Source organism: Triturus cristatus, chromosome 4_2 (assembly GCF_964204655.1).
Source record: "Triturus cristatus chromosome 4_2, aTriCri1.1, whole genome shotgun sequence".
Lineage (NCBI taxonomy): Eukaryota > Metazoa > Chordata > Amphibia > Caudata > Salamandridae > Triturus > Triturus cristatus.
Window position 1 is genome coordinate 185,192,373 of NC_140586.1, and position 16,385 is coordinate 185,208,757.

Below are 16,385 nucleotides of genomic sequence, written 5' to 3' on the forward strand. Positions count from 1 at the left end.
CGAATTCCCCTTGAATACTGGGGGTCCCTGGGGACCAACTAGCCCACCAGGAACCTCCAGTATGCGCCAGGGGGCTGCGTTGCAGAGAGGTGTTCTGAGGCCACGCCCCTTTTTACACCTCTCTGCAACGCAGCTCTGTGGCGCTTAATGGGGGTAGCTGGTGGGCTAGTTGCACCCCAGGGACCCTCAGGATTCAAGTAGCGCTTAAAAAAGCGCCACGGGGCGCGTTTGCACAGTGGTGAAGGGAGGGGGCGGGGCCTGAGGTTATATGTGTGCAAACACGCCCTGTGGCGCGTTTTAAGTTCAGGAATTAATTCCTCTTCAATCCTGAGGGTCCCTGGGGGCCAACTAGCCCACCAGGTACCTCTAGTAAGCGCCACGGAGCTGCTTTGCAGAGTGTTGTAAAAAGGGGCGTGGCCTCTTTACACCTCTCTGCAACGCAGCTCTCTGGCGCATACTGGAGGTACCTGGTGGGCTAATTGGCCCCTAGGGACCCTCGGGATTGTGGAGGATTTAAATTTCCAACTTAAAGCCTGCCACAGGGCGTGTTTGCAGACAAGTCACCTCAGGCCCGCCCCTTTCCTTCACCATTGTGCAAACGCGCCCTGTGGTGCTTTTTAAGTTGAGGAATTAATTCCTCTTCAATCTTGAGGGTCCCTGGGGGCCAACTAGCCCACCAGGTACCTCCAGTATGTGCCAGGGAGCTGCGTTGCAGAGAGGTGTTCAGAGGCCACGCCCCTTTTTACACCACTTTGCAATGCAGCTCTGTGGCGCTTACTGGAGGTACCTAATGGGCTAATTTGACCTTAGGGACACTCAGGATTCAAGGGGACTTAATCTCCCAACTTAAAACGGACACAGGGCGCGTTTACACAGGGGTGAAGGGAGGGGACGGGGCCTGAGGTGACGTGTGCAAACACGCCCTGTGGCGTGTTTGAAGTTGGGCAAATAATTCCCCTTCAATCCTGAGAGCTACTGGGGGCCAACTAGCCCACCAGGTGCTTCCAATAAGCGCCATTGTGCTGCGTTGCAGAGAGGTGGTCCAGGCCGTACCCCTTTTTACACCTCTCTGCAATGGCGCTTACTGGCGGTACTGAGTCGGCTACTTTGACCCTAGGGATCTTCAGGATTCAAGGGGACTTAATCTCCCAACTCAAAACGGACACAGGGCGTGTTTACACAGTGGGGAAGGGAGGGGACGGAGCCTGAGGTGACACGTGAAAACACGCCGGGTGGCACGTTTTAAGTTGGGGAAATAATTCCCCTTCAATCCTGAGAGCCCCAGGGGGCCAACTAGCCCACCAGGTGCTTCCAGTAAGCGCCACTGCGCTGTGTTTCAGAGAGGTGGCCCAGGCCGTGCCCCTTTTTACACCTCTCTGCAACGCAGCTCTGTGGCGCTTACTGGAGGTACCTAGTGGTCTACTTGGACCCTAGGGACACTCAGGATTCAAGGGGACTTAATCTCTTAAATTAAAAAGGACACAGGACGCGTTTACACAGTGGTGAAGGGAGGGGATGGTGTAGGAAAGGGGCTATATATACACTGGACCAAAGTAAAATCAGCCGAACTACGAATTCCGATTTACTCACCTGTTATCAGGAGAGACCTCAGTGCTGCATCTTTGAGCCCAGTACTGATCCTGAAACGTAATTCTAACCATACTTACCAGTAACTTGAATTTCCTTCCATAGGATATCATTGCCTGCTTTTTGCTGCAAAATTTCTAAGTGTTGATTTTTGAAACTTACAAATATTCCTCTAAAATCAGCCGAACTACGAATTCCGATTTACTCACCTGGTATCAGGAGAGACCTCAGTGCTGCATCTTTGAGCCCAGTACTGATCCTGAAAAGTAATTCTAACCGTATTTACCAGTAACTTGAATTTCCTTCCATAGGCTAACATTGACTGGTTTCACTTGGAAATTTTTCTTAAGTGTGGAGTTTTGGAACTTTAAAATATTCCTCTAAAATCAGCCGAACTAATAATTCCGATATTTACTCACCTGTTATCAGGAGAGACCTCAGTGCTGCATCTTTGAGCCCAGTACTGATCGTGAAAAGTAATTCTAACCGTACTTACCAGTAACTTGAATTTCCTTCCATAGGATATCATTGCCTGCTTTTTGCTGAAAAAGTTTCTAAGTGTTGATTTTTGAAACTTAAAAATATTCCTCTAAAATCAGCCGAACTACGAATTCCGATTTACTCACCTGTTATCAGGAGAGACCTCAGTGCTGCATCTTTGAGCCCAGTACTGATCCTGAAAAGTTATTCTAACACTTATAAATTCACCCGGGCACTCTCCTTGCAGGACTCTAATCATTCAGTCAGTATCCAAGTATTCATGCAGTGAGCCAGGCACTAGCACATGGACTGCCTCAAACACCTATCCACTATGCATGCAGTCCTCTAACCACCTACACACTAGTCTTTTACACCTTCAATTCCCCAGTCAGTATCCATACACTTCCAGCAAACACCCTGTCACTCCCCTTGCACTCCTCTAGTGACCCATTCAGCACCATGTACTAATCCATTCACTGCGCCAAAACCCAACCACTTATAAATTTACCCAGGCACTCTCCTTGCAGTACCCTAATCATTCAGTCAGTACCCAAGTACTCATGCACTGAGCCAGGCCTTAGTACATGGACTGCTTCAAACACCTATCCACTATGCATGCAGTCCCCTAACTAACCAACACACTTATAGTTCTGCACTTATACATTCGGGAAAAAAACAAAATTTCAGTTTTAATATTTTAAAAAACATTTTTATTTCCATTTTTATTAAAAATATATAAGGTAATTTAAAAAATAAAATATGTAAAAATAAACAGTTAAAAAACTGTAGAAAATCAGTATAAAAAATACATATAACTATTATTACATTTAAAAATTATCATTTAAAAAACCTTCGAAATTCACTGAAAAAACCATAGGTTTCAGACATGTTATAGTTAGGAATTAGCATTTAAAAAACCTTTAAAAATTCACTGAAAAAACCATAGGTTTCAGGGCTGTTATAGTTAGCTGTACATTTTACTCGTTCAAAACCATTGAAATTCCTCCCTTATAGTTAGTGCTGCTAACTATAACTCGCGCGCCCGCAATCCACTGCTGATGATGTCACATATTACATCATTCATGACATGGTCAGTGACATCACTGATGACATCACTGATGACATCTCAAATGACATCACTGATGACATCATCCACCTGACAATCAGATACACCTCATCATACAGTAGTATAACCTTTCATCACTCACTGTAAAATACAGAGTACCATATTTGAATCCATTGACACACCAATACAAGTTTCTAAAAACCCACTCAGTGATTCCTAGATCTACACACACATCTAATCACGTACCTATAGATTCACTCATACATGCAGTCAATGATCAATAGAACACTATCAAACATACTTATACACCTATATCGACATTACACACCAGCACACATCTTATTCACTTATGCAGTCATCCTACTCACTAATGCAAACAATGGATCATTCTTACATTTACTCAACTACACACTTATACAAACACCACTTCATTTATTCATATAGATAGTAACTCATACTTAGTGTGTTATAAAGTCACTATTACAAGTATACAGTTATCCATACAGTCACTCATACAATCACCGAGTCTTATGTATACTTATTTATATACAACATCTGTCACATACACTGCCTTTTATTTTTCTAGTTTGTTGGACATGTACCATTGAGAGATATATTTGCTCATCACCACACCCATAAAGATATTCACTCACTCAAACAACTGTTATAACATGTAGTCTTAACCTCATATACCTACTGAATCAACTATTCACACATCTTTGGGCAGTCACACACCCCCCACAGAACCACACACACATTCATTCTCCCATACAAATACTCAGTTAACTAATCAATAACTGATATAGACTTTCACATAGCTAGTAACCAACTGGTGCAGCAGTTTACGCAACAACTGACAAAGTGTTGCAGATATTCACACAGTTTAGTCACTATCCAATATATTTAGTGAGACACTATAAATTAGTCAAGTAAACAGTCAATCACACTGCTACTAAATCCTCCATCCAGATATTTATATTTATATATCCACTCTTTCTTAAATGCAGATTGCTATATATATAATACATATTAAAATATCGAACCAAACCACATTCACTGGATGGTGTCATCAGTGATGCCATCAGTGATGTCATTTGAGATGTCATCAGTGATGTCATCAGTGATGTCACTGACCATGTCATGAATGATGTAATATGTGACATAATCAGCAGGGGATTGCAGGCGCGCGAGTTACAGTTAGCAGAACTAACTATAACGGAGGAATTTCAACGGTTTTGCACAAGTGAAATGTCCAGCTAACTATAACAGCTCTGAAACCTATGTTTTTTTCAGTGAATTTCTAAGGTTTTTTAAATGCTAATTCCTAACTATAACATGTCTGAAACCTATGGTTTTTTCAGTGAATATATATATATATATATATATATATGGTACAGCATGGTGTAACATGGTGGCATGGTAGCTTTCGTGATTGAGGCACACGAATCATACAGAACAGAGGTATTTTATTTGTGGGTTACATTCCCAGCAGCAAATGAAAGAACAAAAACATTTCACTCCTACACAGAAGGAGATGCACCAGTGGAAAATATTGTCTGTTTGAGGACATTGAGGTTCCGCTCACATACCAGGAACACTTATACCGGTTTAAAGGCACCCTACCGCACATATGAAGAAGAGTGAGACTCGGCCCGCTCAGAAGAGAAGGGGCAACATGGCCAATATTAGCGGCCTACACACCACATCCTGACATTGAAACAATGCCACCAGGAGACTTATTCACACAACACAAAGAATTGATAAAAATCTACAGAAACTTGATGCAATTCGTCATGAGGACACTTACAGTCCAACCAGCAATGGTTGGAACTCAAACTCAGAGTACAGCAACTAAAATCACTCCACAAACGTTACACGCAGTAATGGGTAAAATGCCCGCAAAAAGTGAACAATAGCCATTCTGGGTAGCTCAGAAAATAACACAGCTAGAGGAATATATTCCCAAATAATACCCTGTATGAAAAACACAGAATGCTAACAATCTGCTTGCCTATGGGGATAACACCACAAATGGAGGGTTGTACCACTTGGAGTACAGTCTTTGCTGCCATTTATACCAGAATTCATGGTATCCCGTCATTAGCAGTAGTACCAGACGTATTGAGACAAATACAAAACTAGTACGGAGCAGAGCCTGCCCTGAACTTAGGGATGAAGTTACTAGGTAACTATGCCCGGGTATCAGCCATAATATTAGCTAATATTAAAGGGGAAGCAGCTTCAGTGGCTATCCACCAACGCCTAAGAAAGTTCAGTCCTTTAGAACAAGAACACGAACTACCGAAAATAATTGAAACAGCATATGAAGAATTAGGCAGAGACAGTCTGGGTGGAAAAGCTTTGAAAACCATAACTTATGGGCAGTCCTGAAAAGGACACTTCCAAGCAGATACCTGCTTCAACATAAAAGAAGTAGGACAATAAAAAACAACAAAACCTTAAAGGAATCAGATCTCAATCCAGAGGTATAACCTTAGGACTAGGGATAATATTAGGAAACCTGATAGGTATCAGAATACTGATACACGTTCCTCTCGTTCCTTTCAGGGTTCATCGAAAAACTCAGAGAAGGAAGGACAGTCAGACAGACAAGAAGAGCGTACCAAGTCCAGAGACAAGCAGCACGCTCAAGATTACACTTCTAAAAAAGAAGAGAAACCAAAGCAAAAGCCACAGTTTAAAAAGAAGAAGGTTGCAGATCTAAAGATCAGACATGGTCAGAATTCGGAGGACTCAACTACTGAAAGGAGAGTGGGCTCTGACGATGCTAGACAGTGCATCAGAAGTAACAATAGCTCGCCAGAACCTGATGGAATTTCTGGTGACAGCGGACTTGAATGATTATATCACGGTAGAAACACCCAATACTAGGGTAAGTGTACCACATAAAGTATATGAAATAAAGCTCCAGATGGAAGGGGACAAATGCAGGACAGTTAGAGGTCTTTTTTGGTAGAACCTGATGTGTGGCTATGATATTTTGTTAGCTGAACAAGATTGGCCACCAGCATTCGTCATGGATTGCCCTAAAGGAGAAACTGTAATTTTACCGGAATTCTCAAACCATATTCCCAGGCACCTAAAACACACATATGCGCAGGAGTGGGCAGTAGCGCAAGTACCTGCATTATACAAAAACCATGTTGGATGGGATGAGGATTCAACCCACCACATAATTCCTTTAGAAAATACTCCGACTGCACAGAGGCATTATCCAATAAAGCAAGAAGCTAAAAAAACAGGTCAGGGAGATATTAGATCAACTTGAATACCAAGGGGTGATCGAAAATTGAACCTCATCAATGAACATTCCTTTGTTTCCTGTCATGAAACCTGACAATTCATATTGTTTAGTTTTCGATTGCAGACATTTAAACATTTGCACTAAGACATTTGCAGTCCAAAATGTACACAGTGCTGCATTAGTGAATAATATTGTGAGGAAAAAATATAAAACGACACTTGATATCTCAAATGGATTTTTCTGCCAAAATATAGCACCTGAAAGCAGGTATCTAACTGCATTCTCAGCGACGGGGTCCCAACGGCAATTTTGTTGACTACTCCAAGGGTATAAGAACAGCCCAGGGTTGTTTTCAGCCAGGGTAACTGAATTACTTCAGAACTTGGATGAAGAGGCATTATCCTATGTGGATGATGTCTATCTAACGGACGATGACCTAGAGGAGCACTTGAACAGAGTGAATACCATAATTTGGGGATTTGCATCTGAGGGCTACTAATTCAACTTTAAAAAATCAAAAATTGCCCACCTCAGTGTCCTGTTAGGATATGAACCTTCAAGTGAAGGAAAAAGCCTGGCAGCCAATTTTTTTTAAAAATGCGCGCTGCTCCAACCACCAAAATCATTAAAAAATGTACAATCAATCCTGGGATTACTAAATTTTGGTAGAACATACATTTTGGATTATGCAGAAAGAGTAAAACCTTTCTACGATTTAAAAAAACCTGATTTTTCAGTAAGACAATGGATATAGGAACACACAGATACACTTTATTCCTTACAAGCTGACATGGTAGCTTCCAAACCCTTCAGACATGCAAAAACGTACGCAACCTGGTGATCTGTATAGTTTCGGGTCAATCTGGTTACACCTATCTAACATATAATGAAGGTGAAACAGTACTAATTCCATACAAGTTACATTTGTACACGAATGCTGAGATGTGTTTCACTTCTACAGAAAAGATTCTAACAGCAGTACAGACTGCTGTAGTGAGAGAAAGAGCACTGGCTCAGGGGAAACGAATAATAGTAGTGACTCCAGTTCCAGCCTTAGAGGCTGCGACAAAAGCAAGCGTTCCTAACGCTAAAGCCTTACATCTGAGATGGATACAATGGGCTAATTCTCTCACTGCAACAGATGTAGAATACAGGTACGACTCAAATCTAAAGACACAAGCATTTCTGTAATACGAACAAAAATATCCTCTACCAAACAAAATAATGCCTCTAGATCAGTATGAATATAGAATTTACACTGACGGATCAGCTCAACCGGCCATATGAAGTAAGCAACAATATAGCGCGGCATGTACAATCGTTAAAGGTCGCATGCGGGATGGAAAGTTCCACACAAGCTGCACATAAACACAATCTCTAGGAGACTGCACGGCACAGCTGGCACAGTTAAAAGCCTTGATACTGGCACTGGTAAATTCGGATTGAGAACTCCCCAAACTAATTTGTGCGATTCCTTTTACTGTGTACAGTCATATAATGAATATTTGAAGCACTGGGTTCAAAACGGGTTCAAAGATGCCAAAGGTGGCACAATTAAGCACAAAATGCTATGGGAACAGGTAGTGGAGTTGAAAACCGAACTACCAAGAGCTTATGTAATACATACACTGAGTCATCAGCTTGATGGCGTTCACGTTGAAGGGAATTCATTGGCTGATGAAGCCACAAAGGGGGCTGTATGCACGGCCTCCGTAGCTGCAATCACTCGTTCTAAAACGAGAATAGACGGTGAGATTATGGTGGCTGTCCTTGCTTCACGCAAAAACAGCAAAGCAGTACCAAAAAGGTTTCCACTCAAGTACTCCTACAAGTTAGATGCCAATAACATTCCATTTGCTCAGATTCCTGGATTGGGGGATAGAGTAATTCCAAACATGGATTGTAGGTTAGGTTTAGTTCTAGCAGCACACAAAGGGATAGGTTCTGCACATGCGGGAGTTATGGCGACTGTTTCTTTATTGAAACAACGCTATTGGTGGCCTTGGTTAACAAAGCAGACTAAAGACTATGTCTTGAAATGCGACATCTGCCAGCAGATGAAAGGTTCTACCGTAACACGTCCAGCACAGACACCTCTATTAATATCAGACAAACCACTAGTGTGTGTTTACTTGGACCACTGCGGCCCCTTACAAAGAGATGGGGCTTACAGGTATATCATGGCTGCAGTGGATTCCTGCTCAAGGTTCCTATGGGTGTGGCCCCAACGTTCGACTGATGCTCAAACTGTTATAAAAGATTTGCGAGTCTTTATAGGGACATACGCAATTGGCACATTACATTCTGACCAGGGCTCTGCGTTTAGCTCTCTGGCTTACAAGGAGGCCATGCGAGCATTGGGTTTAGCATTGCTGTACTCCTCTCCGTACCATCCCATGGGAAATTCGGTCGTGGAGAGGAAAAACCAAGACTTAAAGCAAACTTTAACAGCTAGAGTATTAGGCACGGGTAAGAGTTGGGTAAAACATATGTATGGATTGCAGTGAGCATTGAATAACATGCCAAGAAGTTCCCTAGGGGGGGTCACTCCATATGAGGACCTATTTGAGACAAGAATGTGGGTACTTGATCTTGATTTTGAAGGCGCAGTGGCGGATGAAAAGCCTTTTGACGCCACTGGGGAAGTCAAATCAGTCACGGCAAGACCTGTCTGGATCCCAAAAGTAAGGGACCTGGTCAGAGAGAAAATAGCGGACAAGATAGAATTTGGGCCATATATAGGTCCTAGCAGTTGAAGGAACAAGAACTGTACTTCTACCGCCTCTTTCTGGAAAAAAGGAGGAAAGATTTGTCTCAATCGACCTAATCAAACCACACTATGTGGCCAATACTGAGTAGTAGGCCGCGTGGTCTCCAAAGTAGCAGATGCCCTCCTCTCACTACAATTCAAGAAGTTCAAAAGGGAAAGACTCATCATGTTCCAAGAGTCCCCTGCATGGAATGATGGACTATGCAACAATGCTATGGAACTCGTTCCCCTTGAACCTGAAGTTCAAATTCAGAATCAAAATGAAAGACAAATTTCAATTCGACCAAATACAGATGTCTACATCACTATGCCTCAACAAGACAAAAATACGATTTCCACAAATCCTGATGCAATACCAACAATTGATCAAACTGCTTCTGGCTGCTTCATAAACTTTGATATGTTTTCTTTGGATCCAAGTGAACCTGAAACGATGCCAGCCCAACAATCACGCAAGCAGCAAGTTAAAGACTTTCTGAACTTTCTTAAAAAGACTTACCTGGTATCACCTTGGGTAGAACTATGGGTAATTACCGGGATACTTTTCTTTCTTTTCTGGTAAGGCTTAGTAATAGTGTTTAGCATGCTTGTTAATGGAAAATACCTTAGACAAAGCTCTGCAGCCCAAAAGGTGAATTTAATTTTAAAACCACATAAATCATCTCATTGAGAACAAAGAGACTTGTCATCAGTGAACAATACAGCAGTTCCTATACTTAATTGGGAATTTGAAACTGTAAATAATATGTTGTCTGACTGCATTTTCTAATAGTGAAACATTTGAAAGCACATTAGATTTCGAAACAATGTATTGTTATCAGCACTATGGTCATCACTTTTTGCATAAATCTGTTCATCCTAGAAATGTGTTCACTTACCACCAGTGGGAACATTGTACAACACCGCCGAAAGGCAGTTCAAAAACATTTACACACAAGTTTTCATATTTTTCAGGGCTTAATATGTCTGACCCAACCTCTTATTATTATAAGGTTGCATCAACATCAGCACAGAAAAATATGTTAACAAACACCAAACAGATTTATTCTGCTTCCTTTATTGTCCAGTTGTCTGAACAAGGTTTCGACTTATGGAAAGACACCATAGACTTAAAATCAGTTTGGGGTACTACAGAATGGCAAGTTCAGAGAACTGAAGCTTTGTTTAGAGCATGCCTTATCCCTCAGCAGATCATGTTTTTGAACGAGACAGTACAACAAACGTTTTGCCTTGGACTAGCCAAGAACAAAGACTTGAACACACCTTGGCTGCCGACTACATCACACACTCAGGGTAACATAACATCACAGAAAGAGATTACAGTAGATGACATTATACAATACAACAGATCAGACCCGAATTGGAAGAAATGGTTGATTTTGCTCACAGATAACAATAGTTATCAGGTGAGATTTATGGGTAAAACCGAAGGGTTCAGTATCCATAGGCCAGACCCACGTTATGTACAGAGAGAACATCCAGGGGTAGTGACATCCTACAGTGTTGGGAAGTTGTGCCTTGATTGGCTAAAAACCTCAACACTCACAAAGGTGAAACAACACTTTTCCTTACTGTCACAAGATGTGGATCTCAGAGATTTTTTACTAGATCTCAGGAAGTCACGTCAGAAACGTTTCATTTATGCTGTCTACAATGAAATATGGCAAATACCCCAGTGAGAGGCCACAGAGAGATTACGTGATATAGACCGTATAAATCTAGAAAAATCTCTAGTAGGGGTAGACAATGGGTTAACTACATTGAACTCCTGGATATATTCCTTAGGCAACATTGTATCTAATGCGATAGACATACTAGAACAAGATTTGGCCATATTACAACACAGGCAATCTCAATTACGTTCTATTATGTTGTTGAGCTGGACGTTGAAATCTTTGCGTGCAGGCTTGTGCCTTCGCGTTATATTAACAGAACATTTCTGTTCTCTGAATACAATCTAACAGATAAACAGATAGAAATGGCACAAAGGGGAGCAAAATATACAATGCTGCGTCTCGAAAAACTGGATAGATTAGCATTTACAGTGGCAGAATTACTGTCCACAGAATGGGTAATCCATGGCCACATATCACTACCGGTCACTACTTTTCAGTTTCAGTATTGCCTTGAACAAAAGCAGGCAGGCAGATATGAAGAAATGGGTAAGGAATACATCAAGGAATCTTTGGTATTACCATACAGACTTCAATGCCTGAGTGGGGATCAAGAAGTGTTTCTAAGCGGTACAAACTGTGAGAACACTTTAAGTGGATCACTCATATGCCAGGATATAATGCTGCAAGGGGCTAGTAATGGTTCATTAGCAAACTTGTCCTGCCATTTGAGGGGTGTCAGGGAGACACCGTTATGGGCTTCACTGAATGTTTCTTTAATACGGTTTGATACTCTAAGCAGGATGGAAGCCATGCTTTTACAGAAGTCTGTGCTCTTAACCTCCACTTGATAGACTTTTGACCTCCAGATCGCAAGGTCTTCGGCAGAGATACAGGCGCTTATTTATACAAACTGCCCTTTCCATTTCGCAGAAATGGTAAATCGTATCTTTAACATGTCTGATACGACAGGCATAGTCCACCTATTTAAGACCATAGGTTCTGAACTTCTGGGCACCTTTCAGACGGCACTTGGAGTTATACCAAACTTCATACACTCCGTATTCAGAAGCATCTTTGGAGGACTTCCGCTCATCCTGTTTCTAGTAGCAGGTATACTGATTGTTTTCCATCAGCTACGCAATGGACGTCCCAGTCACCAAGGAGATGGAAAAAGCACTCCTGGAGCGTAAATACCGTGACCGCATGGTACAACATCTAGGCAACCCTCGCCTAAGAGAACTAAGTGCATCATGGTTCTTGTCATTTCGACCAGTCTGGATGGACTGCATCTTACCTGTCCTCCGATGCCTGTTTTGCACAGAAGAATGCGTGTTCGACCCTTTTTTTACATGTGCGCAACTAAACGTGAATGCTTTACTGGACCCGATAATGGCTCATGTTCTGCAGTGTCCTCAGCGTATTCTGATGTTGATGGTGGCATTCCGTGAGCTCCCGCAGGTAGTAATAGCACCTGTTGGTATGGACACTGGCTCCTCCTCTGACACCCAGGCTTTGGACGGCGCACAGGCTGCCCCAGCACCGGCTGCGAACAGTGTGGAACATCATCTGTGCTCAATTGATGTACTCTGAGAGGTGCTACAGGGGCCGTCTACTGAGGAAGCAAGCAACGAAAATGTTGCGTCTACTAGCCAGGACACATAAACATTTGACTCCTTTGGCTCGTCGTGTGCGGGAAGAAATTTGCCCTTTTTTAAACAAGCTCAAATTTGAAACTCAAAAACAAAATTGACATTCCTTTCATTTATTGGGCATACATGGCTTTCTAATGCTTATAGTGATTCGGACTATAACTACAGATACTTTGGAGCTATGGCTTGCAAATATTTCTTTTAAACATTTTAAAGTTTTGTTATTTTTTTTAGAAATTGTAAACATTGTAGCAAAAACAAATGTTTTTATACATTTTGTGCGCACCAATATCTAGTTAGGCTAGTAGTACGGTAATAAGTTACATATGTCGTCCAGTCGGAAGAGGAGTGGGTATTATATTCCATATAGGTACCCTATATAGGTGCAGGTAACACTGCAACCTTTAACCTATATTCTTCCCTACATTACATACATAACGGTTCTTAGGGACTGACCTTTTACCTAGATACAACACTGCATTCAGAAAGCTGGTTTTTCTCTAGTTCGAATCTCAAACATTATGCATGAGGCTTCTTGGAAGCACAGCAGGACTAAAAGAAGGACTAACATCTCCTGTATAATATCTCTGTATAAAGTTCAGGCCCAACGTCATCCTTTAGGCGAACACAGTAACACTGCAGGGTAGGACCCCTGGGGACACCTATGGGTATATATACATCACATCTTGCTTAGAAGGACAGAGGAGACCGAGACTTCCCGGCTGACACACTGACCAGAGATGCTGAGGTTCCTGCATGCAGACGTTCCAGTTCGCAGTGGTCTAACATCCCTCGTGGGGTGTCCAACCCGAGACCAGGATGGGGTCCCATATTCTCTCATTCGCAGGTAATGGGGTTGACTAGATCCTAGAGGGATTCTTGGCATAACACCTACACATATTCTGGGTACATTTAGGTACATCTAGTTAGGGAGGCATCGTAGGAGTACACACTTTTTATCACATGTTTTATATACTTGTATGTATTCATGATTATTACAAGATGGTAGAACTTTACCACCCCTTTACTTTCGTAGTACTTCTAATGATACATCTGTGCTACTGTCTAATGGTTGTTGCTGCTCATCTATTCTACACTAGAATAACAACTGTTCAATAAATTCTTATTGAAAATGCCCAGCCTGTTTATTCTGTGTATCTCTCTGAGACAAACTGAGTGAGCACAAGTGACTGAGCGAAAAGTAGTATTTTGTTTCCACGATCCTGAGGTATATGGGTTGTCATGTTCTGAGGTTGCCAGAATCTATTCTCTCCTTGTTAAGAGGAGATTATAGTGGCACTGTGAGCTCGCTGATAGAGACAGGCTAACATACCCGGTGGGGGTGCACAGAATAAGTCTGCCACCAGTCCCACAGTTTATTTTATCCAAACGAGCAAATCCTGTATAGGTTATATAGGAACTACACGAAAAAGTGTTCCGGAGCTGAATCAATCTTTACCCTAAAATAATAAGGTACCATCAGTAATGCTCTTTCTGGTAGATTGTATAATAAATCACAGATCCCTCACTCTGTTAATACTCCCAGATGCCAGACTGGATCCCGGAAAGTTTTAGCATAGCCCCAGAGCAATGGTAGGTGGTCTCATGATGGGTCCATGAGTGCTGATGTAATTTAAAAAAATATATATTTTCTGTGTCCTCGGATGCGAAGCTCAGTAGTAATCAATTAAGCTAGAGTGTAGATCTCTAGTATTGGGGCCATTTTACATGTTAGAGAGTTCATTCCACAGGATGAGGAGGTGGGAGGCTGGTACGGCTCTGCAGTTAGGGTATTCACCAGAAAGAGCATTACCTAATGTAAGTAACTTGATTTTCTAGTGGATACTTCTAAAAGCAGATTCTTTCCTTGTGAATACATACAAAAGCAGTACCTCCTAAGGTGGTGGGTCTATGGGATGGCTTAGACCAAAAAGTCCTGTGGGATCAAATGCCAAAATCTCCTTCCAGTCAGTTGTGGCTGTTGAGGCAGTAGTGCTGGCTAAACATGTGCACTGATGCCCACATTGCAGTCTGTTTTGTGTGCTAATGCGGAGGTACCTGCCTTGGCTCTGGGGATATGGGCCATCAACTCATCCAACAACTGCTTCTTCACCATTGGATAGCTGATCTTGATGAACAAGTTGCTTACCTTTCGTAATGCCTTTCCTGGCAGAGACTCTTTCTAACTACAGATTTCTTACTTTAGAATATTCGAAAGGCATTAAACTAGATCTGGAAAATCCTGAGCAGTACCTTTGTGCACTGTAGATGGCACTGACAGCTCTGCATTGATACTGTCCGTGCCAGATGTGCTGTGCATGGAGCCTATATAGGCGACACTCCAGCTCACTGACTAATACATAACTTACATTCGGTAATGCTGTTCCTAGTCGAGACTCTATATAACGTGAGACTGGAACTGGAAAATCTTGAGCAGTACCTCTGCGTGCCAGAAGGTGATGCCTTGGGGCTCTGCACTGATGCTGTTCTGCTCTGGAAAAAGACGTACGGGCCTTTATAGGCACCACTCTCGTGTGCTGACGTCAGTTGTTACTGAGACTGTCTGTGCACCCAGACGCAGAGCCCCAAATGCAAATCTGTAGACAGTGTGCAGATTCCTAGTCTCTGGGTTTTATTAACAGATAAAGCCCAACCACAGGGAGGAGAAGATGGGATGGTTGGGAAGGAATTTGTGGCTAGATAGAGGCTCTATCAGAAAGAGCGTTACTGAAGTAACTTGTTTTTCTGATAGAGATTTCTAGCTGCAAATTACTCACCTTTTGAATAGATACCAAAGCAGTACCTTTATAGAGGCGGGTCTGTAAGTATACTTAAATCACAAAGTCCTGAAGGACCTGCTAGCAAAATGCCCCTCTCCGCAAACCTGACTATCCAGACAATAATGCTTTGTGAAAGCATGGAGGGATGCTCACATAGCCACCTGGCAGATGTCTAGGACAGGGACTCTGCAAGCTTCCGCAGTGGTAGCAGCTTCAGCCCTGGGAGAATGAGCATGCAGTCCTTCAAGACGCTGCTTTTTGGCCAATGTATAGCAGATATTATGCAGTGCATGATCCAGCAAGATATTATGCTGAACTGCCTTGCTTTTTTTTCCAGAGAACCCCAGAAAGTGCTGATCTTCCACCTGATTTCCTACATGTGATCTAAGTAAAAGCTCAGCACTCTCTTGGGGTCTAGGAAATTAAGTCTCTTCTTCTTCTTAGAGGAGTGACGTGGAGCATAGAATGTAGTTGAAGTGATGGTTTGGCTGAAATAGAACTGGGTAACACCTTTTGTCATGAAGGATCCCCGAGTCTGCAGAGCCAGTTTGGTTGGGAAGAAGGAAGTGTATGATGGATTGACACATAGAGCCTGAAACTCACTTACATGGTGTGCCGAAGTGATAGCAATCTGAAACATGTTTTTTTAAGGAGCCATAGGGGACAGCTGTGAAGTGCACATCATATAAGTTAGAACTAGATTAAGGTCCCATTCGGGCATGACAAAAGAAGACGGGGGTAACATGGTTACAGCTCTTTCAAACACTAAATCACAACTGGTGATATAAACAAAGAGGGCTGATCAGGCAACTGCAAGAAGGCTGCGAGGGCTGAAAGATAACCCTTAACCGTGCCAAGAGCAAAGCCTTGTCATGCAAGAGGAAGAACAAATAACAAAATATCAGACAGTTTGGCCTGGAGGGGGTCAATCTGGGAACGCTGCACCAAGACACAAACTTGTCTCAATGACAGGCATATACAGGTGTCATTGAGGAACGCCTGACTGCTGGGATGACATCAACTACCTCCGGAGGAAGGTGTTCAGCTGTCATCGCTCAATCTCCAAACATGAAGATGGAGATTGTGAAGAACCAGGTGCAGAACCCTGCCCTTGTACTGCAACAGCAATCTGACAGGAGAACAGATGCTCAAGCCCAGGAGTTCTAGATACC